Here is a 26,343-nt window from a genome sequence, read left to right on the forward strand (position 1 = left end):
GTAGAGGGCTTCTGTGGGAAGAGCCATCCTGTTCCCTCACTCTCTCCACCCCGGTGTGTTCCAGGCCCTGTCCTAGGTGACTGACGTGTCACCTCATTTACTCCTCATAGGAATCCTATGAGATGGGTGCCCGTGTTGTTCTCATTTCAAGGGTGAGAAAAGCGAGTCCCAGAAATGTTGAGCACGCTTGTTCCAGGTCATGTGCCTGGTAAGGGGTAAAGCCAGTGCTGTAAGCCAGGATACATCCTGTCAGTGGGAAAGAAGCCGAGCCCCTTCCTCCCTCCTTTCTGGTCTATTTCTGGGAGCTGCCAACAGGAGACACACGTTCTGCCAGTGGGATCCCTTTATACAAAACATCACAGGGATAGGCTCCATGCCTGTGGGGGAGGCCCATGTCCATCCAGAGCTGCTGAGGGCTGGGGTGTAGCAAGAGGAAGCCCACTGTGGCCCCGTAGGAAGGCTACCTCCTCCCACCCTGCCTTCCCCCATCAGAAGGGAGATATCATTATCCTTGTCTGCCTGCCTAGTTGGGTGTCTGTCTATCTATCTATCTATCTATCTATCTATCTATCTATCTATCTATTCCAAATTTAGGGGGTAAAGGAAGAGAAGTGTTATTTATTGAACCCCTAAGACACTAACTGTCCCTGGTTCACAGATGAGGAGGCTGAGGCATGGAATGTTTGTGTGACCTGGATGAAATTCTCTGAGGTCAGATAGCCCTGCTCACGTCTGCTGGGCCACATTTCAGGGAGGTGACCTGGGTCTAATGGCTCCAAGCCATTATGTATTTGTGTACTTAGTCGTCATCCTTCCCCAAACACACAAATGTAAGCTTCATGATGCAGGGTCCTCAATATCTTATTCATCTCTGCATCTCCCTTGCCTAAAACAGTGCCTAACACATAGATGCTCAATAAACCCTTGCCGAACAACCTTATGTATTTATAACTGATGCTCCTTTCCCTTTCCCGAGTGTGAAGAACACCCAGCTTACAACCCACAACCCAGGAGCTGCTCCTCCTTACACCTCGTCCTTTCCCACCCAGCCTCACCCACAGTGGACTTTACAGAGGACTGTGGCTTCTCATGGTCATCCTCAAGGTCTCCCTCTGCAGCCTGCAGCCCCCAGCAACGTGCTGCTCACACTTGCGACCCCTGCGCTCTGCAGCTTCCACGGCCCTAGTGGTCCCCTGCCAGCCCTCCCTGCTCCCGAGGCCCCTGTCTGGCCAGCTTCTCTCTCTCCCAGCACAATGGAGGAAGCAGCCCTTTCTCCCACCAGGCCCACAGAAGGGAAAAATGAACACCCCACGCTGCTGCCTGGCTCCAGCTTCACCTTCACTGCTGTGAGGGAGCACTTGGTCTGTAGATTTTCCCCTTTTTGGCTTGATTAATACAACGCCAGTTCCCTGCTGCCCAGCCTTCTGAGAGGCATGTTTCGCTTTTAATTCAGCTGCCCTCAGCTCCTGCTGGAAGGGCTCCTATGTGAAAATCTGGGGGCAAAGGATGGATTTGGTGTGTCCCGGCTATAAAAAGCATGGGCAAGTTTTAGCAAAGCCCAAGAATCTTTCAAGTCAAGGCAAAGACCAGGGGGTCTCTGCTGGCATTTCCTTTTGCTTTTTCCCTGCAGATGCGATGGGGGGTGGGGGTATTTCTGGTTCCTTCAAGCAGATCACATCTGGAGGGATGGGCTGGTGGTCCCATCTGGAGCCCCCGAAGCCAGCCATGCCTCTGCTCTTTGTTTACTCATGGGCGGCAGGCAGCAGAGAGGCTCCAGAAAGGGGGGAAAAGTGCATAAGGAAACAGTTCTTCGTAAACAAAAGGTGGTGATGTGAAACAAAGCTTGTTCTCCTGGGCTTTTCCCTAAAGTCTCTTTCTCTGATAGAGAAAAGCAGAAGACACAAGAGCGTCACTTCAAGAAACTGGTGTCTCCCCATCCCTGAGTGGGTCAAGGTATGGAGCAGGTCCTGGCCTGTGCTTGTGTGCAGGTGCACGTGAGCGCGTGTGCATGTCTGCAGGCTGCGCAATAATGCAGCACCCCAAGCAGCTCTAGAGTTAGCGTCTGCTCAGAGTCAATAGATAGGATTCAGCCCAGTGAACAATTATCGAATGCCCCAGCTGGCGCGGAGGACAAGAGGGTGACAAGACAGCGCAGGCTGCCAGGAGCTTGCAGGCTATCTGTAGCACGCCAGGCCAGGCCGGTGTTGCTGCAGGCACGGGATGCCCACTACGAGCACAGGATGCCCACTGGGAGCACAGATGCCCACTGGGAGCACAGGATGCCCACTGGGAGCCCGGGCCAGAAGTGGGCACGACTGCTGGTCTCCACCACCTGCACAGCACAAAAGCCTGCTTTTATATGGTCTCAGCTAAGCCAAGGCCGGCCGTCACACAGATGCTGTACTATCCCACCTGGCTATTCTGTTCACAGCACCCAACTCTGCAGACAGTGAGCTTCGGCTAAGGCTCTGGCTCACCCCACTAACAACGTGGACGGTTGCCATGTATTGAACGTCCACCATGTGCTGTCTGGCACCGCTCTAAGGGCTTGGTTTGAATAAACTGCTTTTTATCCCCCTCAACAACCCTATGAGATTGACGTGACAGACGCACAATCCCTTTTCCACAGCCCATGGGGCCAGATGTGGTTCAGAATTAAGAAATTTTTGAATTTCAGAAGGATGATATAGCAAATATGGTGCATATCACTAACATGCACAGAGGATCCAGAAAGTCGCTGGTAAACAATCACCTTAGAGCTTTTGGGGCAGCTCGTAGGAATACCCTCACTTGGAATAAGACAACTATAGAGAACCCTGTGTCTTTTGGGCCAGGTTGAGCTGTCAAATGAATTTCTGCCAGTGTATGGAAAAAACCTTTCTGGTTTCCAGAGCTTTCTGGGTTTTGGAGTTGCAGATAATGGAGTACGAGGTTCTGCTCTGCAGAGAAGAGTGGAAGGCAGAGAGGCAAGCTGGGGAGGAGAAGCAGGCTTCATTCGCAGGCCAACCAGCCTCAGAACTGAGCTCTCAGTCTCTGCACACTGCAGAGCCTCGGTTACATGTATGTGGAACTTCTGAGAGTTACCTTTATGGATGCAAAGGCCTGTAGCTACTGCTCCCAGCATAGCTCCCCAGACCTAGTGCTATTCACCCCCTCTTCTTCCTACCCTGGTAGCCAACCACACAGGCTTCTGAACACACCAGGATCTTTCATTCCTGTGGCTTTTGCAAATACTGTTCCTATTGCCTTGAATGCTCCCAATCCCTCCCACACTGTTTAGCCAACTCTTATGCATCCTACAGGAGCCACTCAAATGGCCCTTCCTTGGCGAGCCACATATGGATCCCAATGGGCCCAGAATGATTGGTTGTATCCTTCTTGGCCCTGATCAGAGCTTCAAGGCTCCTTATTAACCCTCCAGGAACACTTTCCACTGAGCATCTAACCAGATGCCAGGAGACTCTGACTGCTTTTGGGATCTGGACAAGCCAGGCACTAGCTCCCAATTCCATACCCTTCTGAAATCCCAAGGCTCCTAAAGGTGGCCACAGAAGCCAGGGTCTGCTACCCACTGCAGCCCCCAGTCTCCTTCCTCTGGGCTGTCTCATTCCAGCCATGTTTAAAACTCATGAGTTTTAAATGAGTTAAAATGTGCCAAGTTTTCATGGTAGCCAGCGCCTTCCCAAGGCCCACCCATCCACTCCACAGAGCATCTGTGAGCGCAACGGCCTTTGCTGGACATCTGCAGTGGGGGGTGGGGGTGGTGGAATAGAGGCGATGTTTCCACTGTAGGAATACCACGCATCTCAAACTGAATGTAGGGTCCTGTTCTTAAATGTCCCTATGAGAAGTGTCACTTTAAGAAATTGATTTCTCCCCATCCTTGAGTGGGTCAAAGTATAGATGGGGTCCTTGAGTGGGTCAAAGTATAGATGGGGTCTTGGCATGGGTTTGTGTGCACATGCATGTGAGTGCATGTATGTGTCTGGGGGTTGCACAATAATGCAGCATCCCAAGCAGATCTAGAGTTAGTGTCCCAAGCCTTCCACCATCTCGCTGGGGTCCCCCACACCCCATACCCTCTTCTCTGCTCCCTTCTTACCTCTGCTCCACCTCTCAGGAGCATATCTGACTCTGACTCCTGATCTTACTCTCCCCCACTTTTCCCTCTCGCAGGCCCTTCTCACCACCCTCCCACCCCAACCCCTGGGTCTCAGGCTCCCACCTTCTAGCACAAGCTGCTCATCCAGACTTTTCCACCAAAGTAGGCAGCATCCTTCTGGGGGATTGGTTATTTAATAGCCTATTATAAAACAGCTCTGCTTCTTACAGTTGTCTACTGTCTTCCCCCCTGCACTGGCCTGCTTTTGCTCAGCTGGGCGTTCTAACCTGTCTCTAGCACAATGCTGGATGCATAGTAGGGCTTTGATAAGTGATCTTGTGGAATCAATGAAAGATGACTGAATAGCCCTGTGAGGCAGTACAAAATGCAGAGTTATTTCCAAAACAGCATGGAAAACAAACAGAGGAGTGTGTGTGTGTGTGTGTGTGTGTGCGCACACATGCATTGTGTTTTCTGGGAATGGGGGTCATGGATGTCCGGCCTAGGAATATGTAAGTTGGGAAGAGACGAGACAAGGTGAACCCATGAGATCAGGGAGACAGGCCCAGAGCCTGAGGCACGAGCCACCAAGAGCAGCCTAGTGATCAAGAGACAAGGGTGGGTAGAGGTCCTAGTTGTGACTTTTCCTGCCCAGTGTGTAAATGAGGAGAGATCTCACCCACCTGTCCTTCAGCACTCTCTTCCCCTAAGTCGATGCCTATACTTTCAGAATGAAGGGACTGAATTTGTTTTTAAATCTAAGAACTGCACGCCCATTTATGTGTAATAAGCCATGAAGGAGTCCCTACCATTTGCCAACCCCTGTGCTAGGTGCTGGGGATACAGAGGTATTAAGGGTCCCCAGGTGTGGTGGAAGAACAGAGACACACACAGATGACCCTAAGACAGATAGGGGAGCCCAGTGGCCATGAGCTTATACTCTGGAACCAGACTGGTTCTACCACCTATACATGTGACCTTGTCAGAGTCACCGCACCTCCTTGCCTTGGGTCCTTCATTCATAACATGGAGAATAATGGTGCCTACCTCACTGGGGAATTATGAGTTTTAAATGAGTTAATATGTACCAAATTTTCAGAACAATCCATGATTTGAGCATACTCTGCATGAGTTTGATCTACTCCTGCTGATGACAGGCATTATTATTACATTGTGACAAACACTATTGCAATCTTTGGGCCCCATCTAGCCCCTTCCTGACCTCAACTCTCAACAATCCCCCCGCCCCATCACTCTAGACCAGAGTTTCTCAATCTAAGCATTATTGATACTTAGGATTAGAGATCATCTTTGGGGGGCGTCTGGGTGGCTCAGTGGTTGAGCGTCTGCCTTCGGCTCAGGTTGTGATCCCAGGGTCCCAGGATCAGGTCCTGCATGGAACTCCCCACAGGGAGCCTGCTTCTCCCTCTGCTTGTGTATCTACCTCTTTCTGCGTGTCTCTCATAAATAAATAAAAAAAGAGAGAGGGAGAGAGATGATCTTTGGTATGTGTGGTGGGGGAGGGGACTGTCCTGTGCATGTAGGATATTTAGTAGCATCACCCTCCCCCACCCAGTTGTCATCTAAAAACATTTCCAGATATTGCCAAATGTTCCCTGGGCAGCTAAAATGGCCCCGGGATGAGGATCACCACTCTAAATACACATATCTCCTTGCTACTCCTCAAATAGATAAACCTACTCAGACCCCAGGATCTTGGCACCTGCTGTTCCCTCTACGTGGTGTCCTCTTCCTCAGATAACCAGATGGCTCAGGTCTCTGCCCAAATGTCTCCACCTCCTTAGGGGGGCCTTCTCTGGCCACTGCAATATGCAGTGCATGCGTGCGCATGTGTGCACGTGCACATGCACACATGCGCACACGCACACGCACACACATACACACACACTTCATAGGTTTCAAACTCCTTTGCAGCCTTCACCCTGTAGCTAACCTACACCTGGCCAGAGTTCTCACAAGCCTGACTTAGAAGGCTGTGGGTCCCACACCAGGTAAGATGCAAGGTGAGGCTGCAGCTGCCCCCAAACATGGCTCCACCAGCCCCTCAAGCCTGTGCTTCCCTCCCCGGGCTGACTCCGATAAGGAGCTGGTCTCCCCCTTATTTTTAGCCAGAACAGCGGAGGGCCAGAAATGGGGCAGAGTCCCCCAGAGTGACAATAGGGACCAGAATCCCTGTCTCTTCTGATCCCAGGCAAGAATGGCATCCTCTAGAAGCAAAAACTGAAAGAGAGGCTGGTTGAGGCCCTTTAACACAGCATTAGGGCAAGCTCTTTATCTGCAAAATGAGGGTAAGCCCCTTGTGGGGTTGTTGAAGAGATTAAATGGGAATGTTTATGAAGCACCCAGCACATGCCTGGTGCAAAGTGGCAGCTTAACAGATCACATCTGTTATTGCTGTTCTTATCATTGTTATTGCAGGTCCTTATCTCATACCGAGTTTATGTGGCTTAGGTATAGGCTTTGGAGTCAGCCTGCATTAGTGCAAATCCTAAATCTGTTGCTTCCTGGCAGTGTGATTCTGGGCAAGGTTTTTTTTTTTTTTTTTTTTTTTAACTCTTCTGTGCCTCAGTCATCATGTGCATAAAATGGGGCTAATTATAGAGCCTACTTCATGGGAAGCTTACAAGGATAAAATGAAATTATGTATGCAAAGTACTCAGCACCATAGCCAGTGCTCATGAAAGGTTACCATCGCCACCATCATCAGTGACCACAGCCATGACCATGACTACCACCACCATCACCACGACGTTCTCATTATTCCCAAGTGCTCATGCAGTCTGGCACCATGCCAGGCCCCCAGAAGGGCCATAAAACTCTGGGTTGCCTGCCTTTCAAGTTCCCACCCCTTGGTTCCCGGGAAGCTTTTGCTTCTCCCAAAACACCTGCTCAGAGGGTTTCTCCACTCTCAAAAACTGCTCTAAGAGAAATCACAGGAGGGCCTCAGAATCCACTCAAGATAGTTTTATTCATTGAATATTAAACTAATACTAAAATCTCACTTCTTTCAAAGGCATGAATGAAAATATGGCTTTGATTTTTCTGCAAAAAAAAAGTGCAACATTTACAAAGATTCCCAGGGTTTTCAAAGCCCCACCCAGTCCTCTACTGAAGGGATTTCTAAACTGCAGCTGATTGAAGGCTTGCAATTCTCCCCCCAGGGACCTCCAAAAGGAAACAACCAACAGAAAGGGCTTGGACTCCTCTTAGTCTCAGACCATCTTCTCTTGGGACACCCTCTTCTTTGCCCCAACCCATGATGCAAAATCAGATGGAACTCACCAGAGAAACCTCTGGCTCCGGTCGGCTCTTCTTATTTATTCATTAGCAACATTAAGTCTAGCTGACTGGAATCATGCCAGGAGGGGAACACTTGATTATGCTCAGAGCTTCTCCGCTCAAGGTTCTCGGCCCCAGGCCCGGTTTCTTTTCTATCTCTGGAGGCTTCAGGTCTGCTGTGAAATCTCCGAGGTTTGAGTTTTGGTGTCCTTCCCCTCCCCGACTTCCCTACCCTCAAAGCTGTCTTTCTTTTTCTGGGCAAATAGAAAGTAGAAAGTTGATTATTAGGAAGCCCTAAGAGTCAAGGATTTGAAACCAAGGGTAGAGGTGGGGATTCATCTTTCAGGGCCGCTGTGACAAACTCCCACAAACTCAGTGGCTTAAGATAACAGCATCTATTCTCTCCTAGCCTGGAGGCTACAAAGCTGAAATCAAGGTATCAGCCAGGTTATTCCTCCTGGAGGCTCAGAGAGAGAATGGGTCCCAGGCCTCACCCAGCTTCTGGTGGCTCTCAGCAGCCTTAGAGCTCCATGACTTACACTGTATCCCTCATGTGTGTCTGTCTTCACGTGGCCTGTGTCTGTTTTCTGAGTGTCCTCTTTTCTTTTTATAAGGCCACAGGTCATACCGGATGAGGGGTCCACCCTGGTCCAGTACAGCTGCATCTTAACGAATTATATCTGCAAAGCCCCTAAGGTCACTTTCTGAGGTTCCAAGTGGACATGAATTTTGGGTGGGGATAGTACCTAACCCAGTACAGGGGGCAAGGGATTAAATCATCTAGTACCTCCCCACACTGGGACCCTCTCTGGATGCCTCACATAGCCCTCAATCCCCCAAGGTAGCACGGTTCCCCCGTGTGGCCCCTCCGTGGGAGAACGTGGAGTGTTCAAACCATTTGAACAAACCAGTGTGATCTCATGATGACCGCGGAGGGAGCTTGGGCTTCCTCAGCTTCCAATGAGGCAACAGCTCAGAGAGGTTAGGCCACTTGCCTAAGGTTACACAGCTGCTAAGTGGAGAGTGGGGCCTAGATCCCAGGCCTTCTCCCCCAAATCCAAGGCTCCTTCTATCTCTCCATTTTCTTACCGGGGAAGACACAAGGCTGGTGAGTTTGCAATAGAAAACAGGTGGCTTGGAAACCCATTTGGGGCCTGGGGAGAAACTACTTCTGCAGAAAGTAAAAGGGAGTAAGGGAGTGTCCCAGAACATAGTAGCAGGGTCCTGGCCGGGGGGAGGGAGCCGGCTTGTTTTCCCCCCAAACGAAAAAAATCAAGAGGAGCGGGAGTCTGGTGGTCCCCCTTCCTGCAGTTCCCCGCAGAGGCTCTCCTCAGGATCCTGCTGCAGGCTCCCCTGTGCTAATTCTGTCTTTACCGCAGTGCAGCTCTGCCATCTGCGGAGGGTGTCTAGGGCTCGGGAGGCATGAGCTCAGCGCGCCTGCAGGGGGCGCTCGGAGGGCCGGCCGCCTCCCTGGACCCCCAGCAAACAGGGCTGGGCCCCAGGGAGGCGCCCCAGAGCCCAGCCTGTTTCATAAACGTCTCTAAGCTAGAGTCTAATAACCGGCCTCTGTGCTCCCACCCGCCTTGGGTCTGCCGCACCTGCTGTTCCCTCTGCCCAGAACATTCTTCCCCTAGACGGGCACATGGGTGCTTCCTCACTTGCTTCAAGGCTCCAAACCACCCATCCTGGAGGTTGTCTCCGACCAGCCTTCTTGAAATCCAACCCCCAGCACTCCCTAGCTCCCTCTTTGCATTCTTCTCCAACGTCTTATGTATTTTAGTTTTTATTTTTGTCTATAGCCTATCGCTCTACATCAGAAGGTCCAGGAGGGCAGAGATTTTCATCTGTTTTGCTCACTGTTGTAGCCCTACTGTCTGTCATATTACCCACACCTCAATAAGTATTTGTTAAATAAGTCGATATGTGAATGAGTGAATATCCTACAAGATTCAGCATGGTAATGTGAGACTCTGGATTCAGATTCTCTAGAATCAAATCTAACTCCTCACTGCCTGCTGTGGGACCTTGGACATATTACCTAAATGTCTCTGGGCTTCAGTCTCCTCATCTGTCAAATGGGGATCACAAGAGGACCTATGCCGCAGGGTCGTGAGGAGGTCAACTGAGTGAATGTGAAATGTCGATATGCTGCCCACCTTTTGTGCACATACCGGCTATCATTATTATTGCATTTTTATTATAATTTGGGAAAGAACACTGCAAAGTTCTACAGGAGACAATGAAGTGAAGGAGACATGCCCCCTGTCCTCAGGGGCCTTAGGAATTTCAAGGCACCCACCAAGCTACCCACATCTCTCCCAATGCCTGGCACACAGTAGGCCTGCGGGGCGGGGGGGAGGGCGCAGATAAAGAGAATGTGCCTTATGTCCTGACAAAGGATGGTTCCATGTTCCATGGCCCTATTCAAGGGAGGCAGCAGATAAGCTCGTGGGGAGGGTGGGACGTGTCTAGATGAAGTGGGTCACCTGTTGGCTTTCCCTCACCTTTGCCTGGCCATGGAGGCTCCCTCAGACATCTGGGGTTCAGGTTCTGGCTCTGTCCCCAGCTGGCCTGATCTTGCCAAGTTTCTACCTTAAGGACTTTCAGAAGCAGACCCATCCCACCAGCTCCATGCTGACCCATTCGGCAAGTATCCTTAGGGCTGGTGCTCTAGGTCCAATCCCACTCCCAACTGCCTGAACGGTGTGGATCTTGGTCTTAGCACCAACTGGGCTCCAATCCCAGCTCTGCCCCTGCTTGCTGAGAGGGATCCTAGGCAAGTCACTCAATTTCTCTGACCTTATTGCTTCTCTTCATCTGTCAAAAATTAAAAAAAAAAAAAGAAAAACGCTCCAAAAAACCAAAAAAACGCTTCACCCCAAAGAGGGGTGAGACAATAAAACAACAGAGCCTGCATAAAACACCCCTGATGGTGTCAGGCACATGGCAAGGGCTCGGAACACAGGGCTTCCCTTTTCATACAGCCTGGCAGGAAGTGGGAGTCTGGAGGTAGCAAGAGAACAAAGAGAGCAGGAGTGAGCAGTCCCCGCCTCCCCGCCTTCTCGAACCCAGCCTTGCACGAAGTTAAATGCATTGCCCATTTAAAGACCTTTGCAACCTTAATATTCCCATTTTACAGTAGAAGACACAGAGGCCTGGCAAGGTCAAGCAAGCTGCCCACGGTCAAATGGACAGGGCAGGGACTCAAATCTATTTCTTCCTCTTGCCAAAGCCAGGGTTGCAACGCACTGTCTGCCTCTCAGGGATCGGGCCCCGAGCCAGCGGTTCCCCCAGCCCATTGGGCCAAGTGGGAAGGAGCTGGGGATGGGGTGGGGGTGGAAATAGGGCAGGAGGCCTGGCACCCAACGGGTGGCTGAGGTCATGCCTCCAGGGCTGAGGGCGACATTGCAGCTTTTTTTTTTTTTACGCTTCAGGCCATGTTCTCGCTGTCTGCCCAGAAAGACTCTGCTCCTCGGCTGGGAGCTGGGACAGCTCCGAGCTCCCAGAATCCTTTCTGCTCTAACCAGATTGAACACTGTGAATCTGTGCCCAGAGATCCCATCCATTAGTTGATTAAAAGCCATAGATCAGCATGCCTGGGACCCGCCAGCACCATCATGAATAAGAAGTATCAGGAAATCTTTGGGCATAACCAATGTCTCCGAAATTGCCATGGTGACAGTTCATAAACTTGGGAGTCTATCTTTGGGCAAGCTGGCTCTGCCGCCAGGCAGCAACATTTGGGATAGCCTTTGAAACTATTTGTATTTAAATGAGCCGTGAGTGCCATATCTCAAAGTTCCACGCCCTCCAATTTAAAACAACCACTGTCATCAAAAATGAGCTTGTCAAGCAATTATTCCCAGCCAACAGACGCAGCTGTGAACAACATTAAGGGTGCCCAGGATTAATGAGAGGCAGTAGGCCTACCTCAGTGGCCATATACATGGTTACCAAGAGCCAAACTGCTCAAGTTCAAATCCAGTCTCCACCCCCTCCCCACCTGTGTGAACTTGAGTAAGTTACATAACCACCCTGTGCTTTAGTCTCTTCACGTATAAAATGGGGTTAAAACTCAGTAACTATTTCAGGGGGCTGTTGTCAGAATTCAATGTGTTAATACTGATATCTTAGTCTACTTGGGCCGCTATAACAAACTACTATATACTGGGGGGCTTATGAACAAGAGAAATTGAGATCTTACAGTTCTGGAGGCTGGGAGATTCAAGATCAAGGCATTGGCACATTCAGTGTCTGGTGAGAGCCTGCTTCCAGGTTCACAGGATGTTGACCTTTTACTATAACCTCACATGGCAGAAGGAGCAAGGGAACTCTCTGGGGTTTCTTTTATAAGGGCACAAATCCCATTCATGAGGACTCCACCCTCATGACACAATGACCTCTTAAAGGTCCTGCCTCCAAACACCACTGCTTAAGGGATGAGGCTAAACAAATTTTGCAGGGGGTATAAACATTCAGTCTATAGCAATGAAAAAGGCTTAGAATGGTCCCTGGCATATGTTTAGGGCATATTCATTTACTTACAAAACATTTATTGTGCACTGTGTCTCCCATTTCTCATGCCTCTCTGATCCATACTCTCTGGTATCTACCACGCTGACTCTGTGCTGGACCTGGTGACTCCATTTGGCTAAAGAATGCAATGGATGCGATGGTGCTCTGGTTCTGAGCCTAGACCTAGAGATCTCTGGTTAAATTCTCCTCCCTCTATGGGGGCCTAGCACAGCCCTGTGAATGAACTTGACTAGCCTGCTTCAGGGTGATGGGCTGTGGAGGAGAGCCCAGCTGACTCCTACACCTGTAACAGCCCAGCCCAGAAAATGGGACAGACTCCCCCCGACCTATAGCTGATTCTGAGGATGCATCAGAAACCATAGTGGAGACCAGAAGAACCATCTAGCTGTCAAGAGCAGAATAATTAGCATCCACTTATTATTATTATTTGTTATAAATCAAAGTAATGTAATTTAACAGAGAAATAGTTTAATATTAACAAATATTAGAGGAGGGGTGCCTGGGTGGCTCAGTCAGGTAAGTGCCTGCCTTCAGTTCAGATTGTGATCCCTGGGTCCTGGGATCGAGTCCTGCATTGGGCTCCCTACTCAGCGGGGAGCCTGCTTCTCCCTCTCCCTCTACCCCTACCCTCTGTTCATGCTTGCTCGTGCTCTCTCAAAATAAACATGAAATCTTTTTTAAAAAACAAATATTAGAGAAAAGGGGGGAGAAAGGGAAAGGATGAAAACGCATCCCCTCCCCCAGCATGGGGGCTTTGAAGGTCAAGGGCTGCTGCTTCGTCCTGCCCCAGGAAGGACAACTGCCACATGAGGGCCTGCCTTCCCACCTCCGATGTGGCTCCTGCCCGCTGGACCAGGCCTGCCCCAAGAGACGGAAGGACACATGCCCAGGAGAGACTCACAGCTGGACTGCTCCCCGAGATGTGCAGCTGCACACAGTCCGTCCATACTGGGCTCCCTGCACATCTGGGCTCCTGATACCTCTAAAGAAAGTTCTTCAGACTTTATCTCAGAAACCCTGGGTAGACTCATGTTTGCCTTCAAGAGGTAGGTGTCCTACCTAGAAGCAGAGCTGGCTCCTGTCCCACAGCCTCGCATGCTGGGTTGATGCTCTGCTGCCACTGACTTGAATGTCTTAATACTTTCTAGCCATAGGCCCTGCATTTTCTTTTTCTTTTTCTCTTTTTTTTTCGGGCCCCACATTTTCATTTTGCACCATGGCCTGAAAATCACTTAGACTTTCCTGCTTGCAGGCTGTTCAAGTGCGGGTCCTCTGGGCATCCCCAATCAGATCTGCAACAGCAGGTGTCAAGCTGCAGCCCAGTAGACTTTGGTCAGGTAGACCTGGGTATGTACTGATTCAACAAGCATTTAGGAGCACCTACTATGTGCCAAGCCCAAGCTACGTGCTGGGGATACATACAGCAAAGGAGACAAACACAACCTCTAGGAACTCGGCACACCCCGGCCGCGCTCTTGCCTTCCTTTCATCCAGCTCCCTTTCGCCTGCCCCTGCATGTCTGCCCCTCAGTCAACAGTGTCATCATCCTCTCAATCTCTTCAGCTGGAAATCCAGAATTCATTGTGATTCCTCCAGGCACCTCACCCCTGCATGCAGAATAACAGCAAGTCCTCTGGGTTTCACCTTCAAAGCTTAGCTCCCATCTGTGCATGTCTTTCTATCCTCACTGGTATTCCTTGCTCCAGACCACCAAGCTCGCTCACCTGGGGGCTCCAACAGCCCTCATCTGGTCTTATCACATTCATTCCTGCCCCTTTCCATTCACTTTCTTCTTCTAGAAAAATTAACATGTAAATAAATTGTATCACTCCCTTGTTCAAAGCCCTCCAATCATTTCCTATTGCCCTTAGTATAACATTCCTGCTCCTAACCTTGGCTCAAGCCCCAGTCTCCCAATGTCACCATATGCTGCTTCCCCTTGCTCATGATTACCAAGCCAACAGGGCCTCCTTTCAGTTCCCTGAGTGCAGCAATCCCTTTCCTGCCTTGGGGCCTTTGCACATGCTGTTCCCCAGATCTGGACCACTTTCTGTGGTCCTGGACCCTGCTGTCCCTTTCTCTCCTTTAGTTAATAGAAACATCACAGTCCAAGAAGTCTTCCCTGCCACTCTGTCTAAAGGTATTTCAGCCCCGCCTCATTACCCCGTATCCCATCTTGGTTTTTTCCAATAATCTCTTATCATGACCGGTGATTATTTTGTTGATACAACTTTATAAATTTTTAAGAATCTCTCTTCCATGACCCATTCCTGGAGACTATAAGCTCCATGAAGGCAGAGATCTTTTCATCTCTGTGAGTCACTCTTAATCCTAGTACCAAACACAGTGCCTGACACAGAATCGGTGCTCACTACTTTCTTGCAAAATGAATGAATGAGTGAATGGATGAATGAGCCCATAGCTCCATGCAGGAGGTAGAGAAGTAAAGCAACAGTTACGATCCAGTCTATACCAGGGATGCTGGAGCACAAAAGAGGCACATCTTTATCAAAATGGGGAAAACGAGAGTTAATAATGGTTTGACTATTCCCATTTGACTTCCAGTTTGGCCGTGGACACTCCACAAGTGTAAGTATATATGAAGTGCTTAGCTCTGTGCCTGACATGCAGTAAACACTCAATACCTGTTGGCTATTGTCATCGTGTCATTATTATTATTATCCAATATGTTGATTGTCAAGCAGTCTCGAGGAGCAAATGGGATTTAAACAGAGAGGGTGGACAGCAGAGAGGCCATGGAGAGTAGGGAAGCAGGATAGGACAGCTAGGGAAGCAGCAGACCTGAAAGCCTCATCAGCCATACTAAGGGGCCCAGACTTTGGGGCCAGTGGGAAACCCCTGGAGAACTTGAAATAAGACACGATCTGTTTTTGACAGTGCGTTGTGGTGGTTGTGCAGAGGTGGAATTAGAAGGGGCAAGGCGAAGATAGTTATTTCTGAACTCCAGGGAGTTCATGCATCCATTTCATGCAACCCTCCAAAGGGCTGAGAATCACGTACAGCAGCGGGAGGGCGACGGGGTGTCACGGACAACCTTGCCTTCAACGTGCTGTAAACGGGCTCACCTTTGGAGTCTCAGCCTCTAGCTGAAATAGAAATGAGGTTTCCACCTCACATTTTGCAAGGAAGAGGGTCAAGAGAGGTATCAAAGTGCACCAACCTTATCCCAAATTAAGCTGTGAACAGGGAAGAAAACCCATCCTCTATGGTGCCATATTCTTCTCTCTTTAATGCCACTTCTTTCAAACCTATCAAAGCAAAACGTGCTGTACACAGTGGTTGTGTGATACCTTGGGAGCTGCTACATGGAGTCCATCTGCCTTGCAAAAGGGCACCATTCATTTCTAATGTCCAGTTCCTTGATCTGAGACTCTTCAGAATCATTTTACACGCTCTCTCTCTCTCTCTCTCTTTTTAAAGTTATATGTATCTTTAACCCAGTGGGGGAATTCAAATTTTCTTCTGCTTTCTTATGGGAAGAGATGGAAGTGTGAAGGAAAGAAAGAAGAAAGAAGAAAGAAAGAGAGAAAGAGAGAGAGAGAGAAAGAAAGAAAGAAAGAAAGAAAGAAAGAAAGAAAGAAAGAAAGAAAGAAAGAAAAAGGAAAGGAAAGGAAAGGAAAGGAAAGGAAAGGAAAGGAAAGGAAAGGGAAGGAAAAAGAAAAGAAAGAAGAAAGAGGACGAAGGAAGGAAGGAAGTGAGGGAAAGAGGAAGAGAGGGAGGGAAGGGGGAGGGAGGAAAGGGGGAAGGAGGATGGGAAGGAGGGGAAGAGAGAGAATCAAGAAATCAGTGAATAAGATAGACCAGAGAAAAGTGACCTCCAAGAAATGCTTCCAATCACTTCCTACCCATCTCCGTGGGCTGTTCATGACTCAGAATTTCAGCAACCATACACAAATCATTTGGACAGCAAAGGGATTTACTATTAAGGGAAGCAGAGCGCTGACATTTATTAAGCACCTGCTGTATACCAGGCACGATGCTAACCTCGCCATCTCAATTAAACTTCCCATCTTATCACCCTTATTTTCAGATGCACAAACATCCTGCTGAAAGATTAAGTGATGTGGCAAAGGCTTGTGCAGATGGCATATGACTGTTGATGCTATTAAGCTCCCTGGCCAACATGGGGTGGTGCTTGGAAGGCTTCCAAAGACGAGGAAGGCGGGGCCCCTCCGTCGAGAAGCTCAGTGCCCCGTGGGCCAGTAAGGAAGGTGCAGGCAGTGCCGTGAGAAGCAGAGGAGCGGTTCCCCAGGGCCTACACTTTGGGAAGTCCATTTGTGACTTGTGCCACAGGCCACCTGGAGAGAGGATGCTGATGAGGGCTGTTTAGGTATCATGTGAGCTACTTTATCGAAGCACACCAGGCCTGGGGGTGCTCTGAAACAGGCCCCGCGCAGGAGGAAGAGAGCCGACCGCAGAGCCTCCCCCTCCCCAGCGGCCTGGGCCTCCTGGAGCCTCACACGCTGGCTCTAAGGGCTCTGGCACTTGCAGTTTTACAAGTGGGAAACCTAATGGCCCAGACACGTGAATGTCTCATCCAAGGTCACGCGCTTGGCAAGCGGCAGCCCAAGAGTGGCTCCAGGTTGTCTGGCTCCAGCCAAGGCTTCCTTGTATTCCTCTTCATGCCTCTTCCCTCTCAGTACCAGGCTTCTTCATGATTCTCCATGATTCTTCATGACTCATTCATTCATTCATGCATGCATTCATTCAAGAAACCAACGTGTGGTCCTGAGGTACCACAACGAACAGCTAGATGCAGGCTCTGCCCCAGTTCACAGGCGTGGCTGATGGGGGCTCTGCAGGCCTCGCCTCTGGCTCAGTTTGGAGCTCTGCTCTAAGTTGAAATTACCTTGTTTCCGCGCCCTCTAATTTCTCCCGAATCCGTCCTCCCTTCCTTCTGGGTGCCACCTAAGGTGACCCCGGTGGCATCAGAGCTCAGACTCTGAATGGCGCCCCCTGGGGGCAGAGCACGGAACGAGCGGCAAAGGCCCAGGCGGAACCCTAGGGTGGGACTCCGGCAAAGGGACCGACCACACAGCTGGCAATCCCCGGAATTCCCACCCCAATGCCGCGCTTTCACTCGTTTGTCCTCACAGCAACCCCTGAGGTCAGACAACGGTCCTCATTTTTGCAGGCGAAGAACCCGAAGCCGAGAGGACGGGTGCTCAGTGCGAGTCACACAGCTCGCCTGGGGCGGGGGGAGGCAGAGCCTGGTTTGGGAGATGGTTTCCAACTCAGGTCAGTCTTGCTTCCACCCCGGCCTCGTTCTTCTAACCTCTAAAACGGGGGCTGCAGGACCTACTTCTACGGAGCTGCTCTGAAGTGCATTTAAGACAGTTACGGACGGACACCCGGTGGCTCAGTCAGTGTCCGCCTAAGGCTCAGCCGTGACCTCAGGGCCCCGGGATCGAGCCTCGGGTGGGGCTCCTCGCTCGGCGGGGAGTCTACTTCTCCCCCTCCCTCTGCCCCTCCCCCTGCTCATGCTCTTTCTCAAATACATAAATAATAATAAAATAAAATAAAATAATCCCAAACAGTTATGGAGAAGTCTTCCACCCATGCTTGGTTATCAGCTCTTTCATGAGTACTTGGGAGAGGACAACATCCCCAGTCTTGGGGGAGTGTGGGGCCCCTGGGGCATGCCCTGGCCACCATCACTGGGCCTACATGAATGTGGCTCCAGTTCTCTCTCGACCTTAATAAGCAAGTTCAAATTCGCATTTTAGCTTGCAGGAGGACTTAACGAAGAGGCTGTGCCTGTTGCCTCTCCCTCTCTCAGCAGAGACCAGGGCAGGCTCCATAATTCATTGGGACAAAACCCATACATGGGCTGACCTTTCTTGATGGTAATTGTGAAAGTTAATACAGTCTGGGGAAGTGCTACAGCTATTTAAATTTCAAATGTGGCCAGCTGCCCAAAACATCCTGGAGTGCAGACCGGGGTCCATTTCACTCTCTCACTACCCCTACCCCCAGTCACTGGCTTGGGGTGGAGGTTTGGCAGGACCTGGGTTCTCAGGTAACCACCAACATGAAGAACCAGGCAGGGCTTAGGGAGGCAGAGAGAAGATTTAAAAAGTCAACCTGGGCTCCTGGGTGGCTCAGTGATTGAGCATCCACCTTTGGCTCAGAGCATGATCCTGGGGTCCTGGGATCGAGTCCCACATCAGGCTCCCCAGAGGGAGTCTGCTTCTCCCTCTGCCTGTGTCTCTGCCTCTCTCTCTCTGTGTCTCTCATGAATAAATATATAAAATCTTTAAAAAATAAAATAAGATATAAAATAAAATAAAATAAAATAAAATAAAATAAAATAAAATGTCAACCCAAGGGCCTCTGCCTTGTCTCAGCCAGGGAGCAGAGGACTGGGGCCACACATTCTGTTACCATGAATGTTCTGGAACATGCTGCTCTAGAAAACACGAGCAAAGTGAGAAGAGCTATAAGATCCTGAGTGGATGACCACCTTTCAAAGAATTAGAATATGCTTTTAAAAACTCTACTCTTAAAAATTATAAAGCTGTTATTTGGAGGTACTTCTCAAAGCATTAGATCATCAAATTTCCCTGGAGTCCCCCTTGGAGTAGTATTTATTAATTCCATTTTTTAGATGAGGAAATTGAGGCTCAAGGAGGTTAAGTAAACTTCCCCAGGGCCACACGGTATGGCAGTGAGACCGTTGGGATCTGGGCACAAATCTTCAGAATTTGAATCCAGCCTCTTCCTGCCCCCCGCCCCCCATGTCTATTGGACACTGCATTTGGAAGGCAATTCTTTTCTCTGGGATTAAGGACTTTACTGACATCACTGGTCACTCTGGGGACAGACACAGAGGCTGATGGAGCTGGGCTGAAGCTCTTTCAACCCCAGGAAGGACTGAGGAGCTTCTCTGACCTCCATGTGGTCACCTGGGCCTGCCTCCCTGCCCAAATGGTGAGGGACACAGCGGAACAAATGATCCCAGTCTTTTGAGATGTCCTATTTTTTTTTTTAAGATTTATTTATTTATTTGAGAGAGAGAGTGAGTCTGTGTCCATGAGTAGGGGGAGGGGCAGAGGGAGAGAAAGAACCTCAAGCAGACTCTCCTCTGAGTGTGGAGCCCAATGTAGGGCTCTATCTCATGACCCATGAGATGATGACCTGAGCTGAAATCATGAGTCCATCACTTAATCAACTGAGCCACCCAGGTACCCCTTGAGGTGTATCCTTTCTTGAATTTGGCATCCATGCTCTAGTGCACATTGGATTTCCAGTCTCTATAATTTATAAAACCTGACCAAAGATGTGCCCATCCCCCCTCCCAGTCTATACAGGACAAGGCCTTCCCCTGTCTCCAAACTGTCCTCCCTTCATAAGCCACCACAAATAAACACACCATGCAAATAGAGACAGCAGACCGGATGGACTATGGTAGCTTTAGAACCAGTCCCTGGCCCACCTTTCTACCCAGACCAGCTCCCAGGCCTTCCTATCTAGGAACTCCAGAAAGCCAAAAACCACTTCTCACCTAGGAGGGAACCCAGAAAGGCTCTAAGTCTTCTTCCTGAGCAGTCACATAGTACTGACACCACATCCGTCCTGCCTCTGTTAAAGCAGTTTCTCCAGTCTGGATGCCTTCCCATCTATGGCAAGTGGAATAATGACCCCCAAAGATGGGGCTGGAACCTACGGAGATGCTATCTAACGGGGCAAAAGTGACTCTGCAGATGCGATTTTAAATTAAGGACCTTAGTTCAGGATGGAATGATTATTCTGGATTGCCTGGGTGGCTCGGTGTAATCACATGGGTCCTTATAAGAGGGAGGCAGGAGGGCCAAATGCAGAGAAGAAGATGGGACAACAGAAGACATCTGAAGATGCTTCCCTACCAGCCTGAAAGAGGGAGGAAGGGGCTGCAAGCCAAGGAACACAGGTGGTCTCTAGAAACTGGCCAAGAAGTAGATTCTCCCCAAAGGTCTCCAGAAGGGACACAGCTCCACCTTGATTTTAGGGCTTCTGACCTCCGGAACTCTAAAATCCTAAGTTAGTGTTCTTTTTAGAGCCACTAAATTTGTGATCATTCTTCACGAGAATCTCTGTCTCAGAATTGGCTTCTCCAGAACCCAATTCCCACCAACGATTTTGCTCAAATGTGAGCTTCTCAAGGAGACCTTCCTGGGTGCCACTTTCCCTGTCCCAGCCACTCTCTGCCTCACCCGTTCTGACTTTTTCTCCATACAACTTATCAACATCCAACAAGTTTTGCATTTTACTTAACTTATTTACCCAATTACTTATCTATGCATTTACGTATACATCTATTTTCTGTCTTGTCCCCTAGAATATAAGCTCCAAGAGTACAGAGACTTTGTGGTGTTCGTAGCTATAATCTTTTCTAGGCACTGAGGCCAAGGCAATCAATAAAACTATGTGGGAGTTGATCAATAGCTGTTGAATTAGCAAATGACTACTGAGTGAATGAGTCAGTGGCTTGTCCTTCCAGCCACATGCTTCCTTGGTTGACTCTTCTAGTTTCTGGCTTCCTTCTCTGCCTGTTTCTCCCTGATGGGCAGTATGGGGCACCCCAGTCCCTCCGTCCCACCTGCTGCTTTTTCTCCCCAAGTCTCTCCCTTGCTCTTGAGAAACCCAAGAGAACAAGTCATGCCATCTTATTTTTCCAACTCCTTCTGACCAAATGCATCTCACTCTTTTATGGATTTGTCACAGAAACGTGGCTGCACTGGGAACTGTGTATACCAAATGAACAAAGAGAAGACTCGAGGGTGGCAAGCAAGCCAAGTGCCCCCACCTCTTCCATGCTCTTTACTTAAAAGTCCTCCTGGGCCTCCGGGAAGCACAATTATCTCACAGGAATTTCCATGCTTTATGCTTTTCAGGAGTCCCTTACTGCCTCTACTGGAACCATCACCAGCTGGGAGGAAAGGAAAGGGAGGAAAAATGGGAGAAAGAACAAAAAAACCTCATAGACCTCTTTACTGGTTACTCCACTTCCTAAAACTTTGGAGCCTGGTGACAAAAAGCTAGTAGATATGAGGATATTTGGCAAAATAACAAATAAGGCTTCAAAGTCAATCCTCTGTTGTTCACAATATGCCATCCAACAATACCAAAAAAACCTTTGGCTTTCAAAGGGCAAAAATGAAGCTCAATCTATAGTCTTCTCTACTTTTCAAACACAAATTAGGTTATAGCCCAGAAAGGAGGAAAGTGACTGGAGCGAACATTCTATTAAATTCTAACAGGACCCAAATTACTTTAGAAATTTCTAGCTTAAAAAAAAAGAAAAAAAAAAAAAAAAAGAAAGAAATTTCTAGCTTAATTGGAAAACAAGGATCCAAATGGAAAACCTTCACTCCTTCACTCATCCATGCATTTAGCTGATGTTTACTGAACACCAGCTATGTAACCATGCCAGACCATGGGAATGCAATGACAGGATGACCCCTCACTGTCCTCAAGAATAAGAGAAGAGTATAAACCAAGGATGTTTAAAAAAATTAATTCTAGGGCTCCCATTCCAGACCTACTGAAATCAGAAATTCTAGGGTGAAGTTGGAATTCTGCATTTTAAGTAAACACCACAGGTGATTCTTAAGCACCTAAAAATCTTAACATGAAGTTTGAGAACCACTGGCTCATCATCCCCACAGGAGCAGGGGCTGGTTCTGTCTCCTCCTCCAGTGCCCAGCTTCCAATTTAAAGCCTCAGTCTCCTCTTCCATAAAAGGGGAGAAATGCTAATGTACAGGTCATTGTGGCAATTTAAAGGAGGCTATGTATGGCATGCCCTTCGTTCAGGGTCCAGCATGGTATAAGCATCCACTCAACGTAGCTGTCATCTTTATTGGTTTTGTACTGGTGGGGGCCACCCCTTCCACTCACACTGTCTCTTTTTCCCCTTTCCCTGGCCCCCTTTCTTTCCCTCTTCCATCTGAGAAATAATTATCATGTGACAGCGTAGGTTCCCAGCACCGTGTTAAGCAGTTGGGAAGTTCGAATGTGATTATCACAACATGGATCCAGGCCTTATCCACATAAATGTGGAGCAGACATTCTCATGGGGAAGTTGATAATACCATGCGGACAAACAGACGAAGTCCTCAAGACTGTGCTAATCTGCACTAAGGAAAAACCGAAGGCACAGAGATAGAGAAGGAGGGTGGGAGTCTAACTAGGAAGCATGGTAAGGAAGGCCTCTCTGAAGAGGCAACAGCCACACGCAGGCTGGAAGGATGAGAAGGGTTCGGAGATGGGAACCTCCCAGGCAGGGGGGACAACGTGGGGAGTACTCTGGAAAGCATGAGTGAGCTCAAGGTGTTTGGGAGCCTAAAGAGGTCAGTGTGGCTGAATGGAGGAGGCCAAGCTAGAAGGGGAAGCTGAGGCCAGATGACCAAGAACCTTAATGAGTGGGCAGCGGGCAAAATGTTGAACAGGCCTCCAGGGCCTGAAAGGATGCTGACCGCGTGCTGAGGCAGAGGGCTCAAGGGCCCAAATGCTCCAGGTGCTAACCCTTTCTGGTGGATTAGGAGGAGCTGAGCGGGCGGAGGGATTCCCAGATCATGACCCAGACAAGACTTCAGGTGGCCGGTTTGCAGCCTCAGTGAATACCAGCTAGACATCATGCTGGCAAACAAGTCATAGGAAGGTGTTTAGATTTCATTCTAGGCCCAACGGGAAGCCACTGATGGGTAAAACGATAGGGAAATAAGACCAGCAGGATGACATTTTAAAAACCCATTCCATTTGCTGTGTGTGGATGAATGGTGGGGGCCAGAGGTGGGGGAGGCAGGGAGGAAGGCCTCTGTGCTGGTCCAGGAGAGGTGGGGGGCCCACACAGCAGATCAGGAGAGGCAGGGTCCACCTGCATGGTCCCCAAGGTGCACTGGAGCCCAGCCCACTGATGGGCTCCCAGGCATCCACGAGGGATCACCAGAGAGGAACGTGTAGCCCGAGCATCCCGTCTGGCGACCGGACAGACAGGTAGAGGTGAGATTTCAGACCCACAGATGCCCCTCTGGGAGTCAGAGGCCCAAGCTGAGAAATGAGAGGCTAATTGGTCTGAATGCTTCCTTACACATTCCAAACATTCCCAGAGCTAAAGTTCAAACCCAGCTCATGTCAAACAGAGACAGCCAACCTTATTATTAAACCAAGCATGTCTGGCTAAGGTTAAATCCTAGAAGAAGGAAAAAAAATGCAGACATCTGAAGTGCTATCATCTACGAATTACAGCACCATTAAAGACGTGCAATTATTAGCACTTTGTGTGTGTGGGTGACTGTCTTTATGTTCCAGCAACAAACAGTTTGTTCTTCAAGAGACAAATGTTAGCCACACTTCTATGGCTGTTAACAACCACAAGAATAAAATAAAATGGGTGATGCCTTATGTTTGCAAAACACGTTAGCATTGCTAATTGCCTGATAAAGGCACAAGCAGGAATGCTTTTTGTAGCTAAACAGATATTAAATAAGAATATTTTGAAAGGCGGTGTGATTGTTTGGAATTCAAAGTTATTTCACCTGGAGCAAGTGCCCTCTGGGAGGCAAGCAGCTGTAGCCTCCTGATGCCAGCATTTATTTTTCCATCAAGATCATCACTACAAAGGACCTGGTGCTAATGTGTCGTTTTGTCTCATCTTTGGTGAGAACTCTGGGGTTGTTAAATGAAATAGCTCTGAGAACTCAAGAGGGAGTTGGGGCAATGATAGTGGTTTATTGATTTAAAAAAAAAAAAAAAAAGAGAAAGAGAGAGAGAAAGGGAGAATTCTCAGAGGGCTGATGCCTTTTATCTGTTGGAAGATGTGTTTCCAGAAAGCATGGGTATTTTGCATTTCCTGAGGACAAAGCACTAAGCCTGTAAAGAATATCCTAGTGTCTCTCAAGGATGCAACACACAAATTTCTGACAGGCTAAGCAGGAAAGCAAGAAAAGGGCAGGTTCCGTGTGTGTCTTCAGAGCTCCATTTGAGTTCAACACCACACTCCCACCTAAAAGAATCTGTCAGAGATTCCACAAAGTTGGAATAAGACATTTTTAAGGCAAACTCATTTCTGTAGCCTGGAAAGGCATGATTTGATGGCTCTCCGTCCTCAGGAGGATGGCTTTCAGACAGTCCCCTCCACACCTGCCAATGCATGAAAAGGGGGTGCCATGTGGAACCACCAGGCCCCCTTCACATTTCCAGAAAATACATTGCACGGTGTTCACGGTGACTGTAATCCAGAGAGAATTGGTGCCTTAAAGCCAAGCTCAGAGTAGCTCAGAGTTTCTGGGTCACCTTTCCATGGCCTTCCCGATAAAGTATATCCGCGGGAGAGACGAGCTTCAGTTCCAACTGAGCAGCTTCCAACCAAGGTCAAGGCTGTTTAGGGGTAGTGCTGGGAGGATGGTAAGAAAAGGCAAAAAAGCCCCTGTTCCCACTGTAGTAAGCTGAATGGTGTCCCCTCCCCTGAAAAAAAAAAAGATACATCCACATCCTAATTCCCAGAACCTGTGAATATGACCGTATTTGGGATGCAATTAAATTTAGGATCTTGAGATGGGAAATCATCCTGGATTATCCAGGTGGGCCTGAAATGCAATGATAAGTGTCCTGATAAGAGGAAAGCAGGGGGGAGACTGGAGATAGACAGAAGAGGAGGAGGTACTGGGACCACAGAGGCACAAACTGGACCATGTGGCCTCAAGGGGAAAAAAAATGCCCCAGCCACCAGAAGCCGGAAGAAGCAAAGAACTGATTTTCCCCCAGAACTTCCATAACTTCCTGCCAACACCTTGATTTTGAACTCCTGGCCTCCAGAAGTGTCAAGGAACAAATTTCAATAGAAATAGTTTTAAAACAATAGTTTTAAGACACTCAGTTGGCGGGAATGTGTTACGGCTGCCAAAGGAAACCAATACATGTCATCAGAACATGCTACCGAAGGTTGCTGGACTGCTTGGAGCCCAAATTTTCTCAGGAAGGATCCACGGACCCCTAGATGCTCAAGGATGGCTTTCTATCCCTGAAATCATACACAAAATTCTGTGTGACTGGGCATGCAGACATTTGGCATTGGGGGCAGGAGGGCAGGAGTATCAGTTTTTATCAGACTCTCAAAAGGGACCAGGACCCCCAAAGTACCAAATACCACAGATCTCCATGAAGGCCCAGGGCTGTCCAGGGTCACATAGCCTATCATTCATTCACTGACTTATACTTGCAATCATTCTGCAAAGATTTCTAAAACAACTATTATGTGCCAGGAGCCCAGCTGTGTGCTAAATAAGCAGAGCTAGATTTCCCACTATGTGCTGGCAGAAAAATGGACAGAGACAAGCTCAACATCTGCAGTCTCTGCCCACTAGGCCCAAATTCCCTTAAGCTTTGACTGCTTGTTGCCTCTAGAAGACTGTGGTAGGTAGGACAAGGCTGCCGCATGCTCTGAGTCCATCACAGGCTTGCACATGTGGCCATGGAAAGCCCTCACACCCTTACAGGTTCCAGAAATTCCAATATGGCGACCATACTCCTGAACACCTGTCTCGGCCAGAAGTGGCCCCAGATCCTTGTTCAGACCATGTGATCACATTAGTGGTGTAGAAAACACAGCTCCAGAGCTAACTGCAGGCCATGCTCAGAGCCCCAAGGCCAGCCCATCCCTTCCTCCTTAGCACTCCCATCACCTTTGATTAGGCTTCTTAACATCTGTCACATCATTCCTGAAAGGAATATGGCTACTCATCGATAAGCTGCCTGATGGAAGAGGTTGAGCACCTCTTCTGAACTGTCTTCTCTGAGCACCACATCTGACACCTCGGAGAGCATTCAGGGGCATTTTCTGAATGAAGAAATGAGTCAGTGAACTGTCCCCCTGTTCCCATTCCTTCCACCATGGCTGAGGGAAAATCCTGGAGACCCCATGTGGGCAGATGTGGGGACCTGGGTACATGGGCACTGTGCTGTTGGCACAGTAGGTTGGTTGCATTCTGAGGAGGATGCCCTGGAAATAGAGAGAGAGAACTTAAAACAGTCTATACCTGCATAGTCCAACATGACACCCACTAGCCACATGTGGCTACTTAAATTTAAATTAACTATTAATTTAAAAAGTTAAAATTCAACTTCTCAGTCACACTAGCCACACTTTAAGTACCTGATAGTCTCACATGATTATGGCTGTCATGCTGGACAGTGCAGACACAGGACATTTCCCTCAGAGCAGGAAGTTGTCTTGGATGGCACAGGGCTCTGCCCTCTGGCCCCATGTTTCCACTTCAGGAATTATATCCTGAGGAAATCATGAAGGGAAAACTAAGTACCTTGTACAGAGGGCACCATATAAAACAAGGGAAGGTTGGAAACAGCCCAAATGCTTCCACCCAGGAAGCAAGCTCTACAAACACG

General features: G+C 48.9%; 1 protein-coding gene and 1 long non-coding RNA gene across 6 annotated transcripts in view; one reads left to right on the forward strand and one right to left on the reverse strand.

The window, feature by feature from the left end:
* The window catches only part of ABTB3 (ankyrin repeat and BTB domain containing 3), a 310,072-nt gene that overhangs the window by 176,122 nt on the left and 107,607 nt on the right, over positions 1-26,343 (reverse strand). The window lies entirely within an intron of this gene.
* LOC144323836 (uncharacterized) lies at positions 9,811-14,589 on the forward strand. Its single transcript, XR_013389177.1, has 3 exons — positions 9,811-10,048; positions 10,837-12,984; positions 13,191-14,589. It is a non-coding gene; the product is annotated as an uncharacterized LOC144323836 (long non-coding RNA).

This window comes from Canis aureus, chromosome 11, assembly GCF_053574225.1.
Source record: "Canis aureus isolate CA01 chromosome 11, VMU_Caureus_v.1.0, whole genome shotgun sequence".
Classification (NCBI taxonomy): Eukaryota; Metazoa; Chordata; class Mammalia; order Carnivora; family Canidae; genus Canis; species Canis aureus.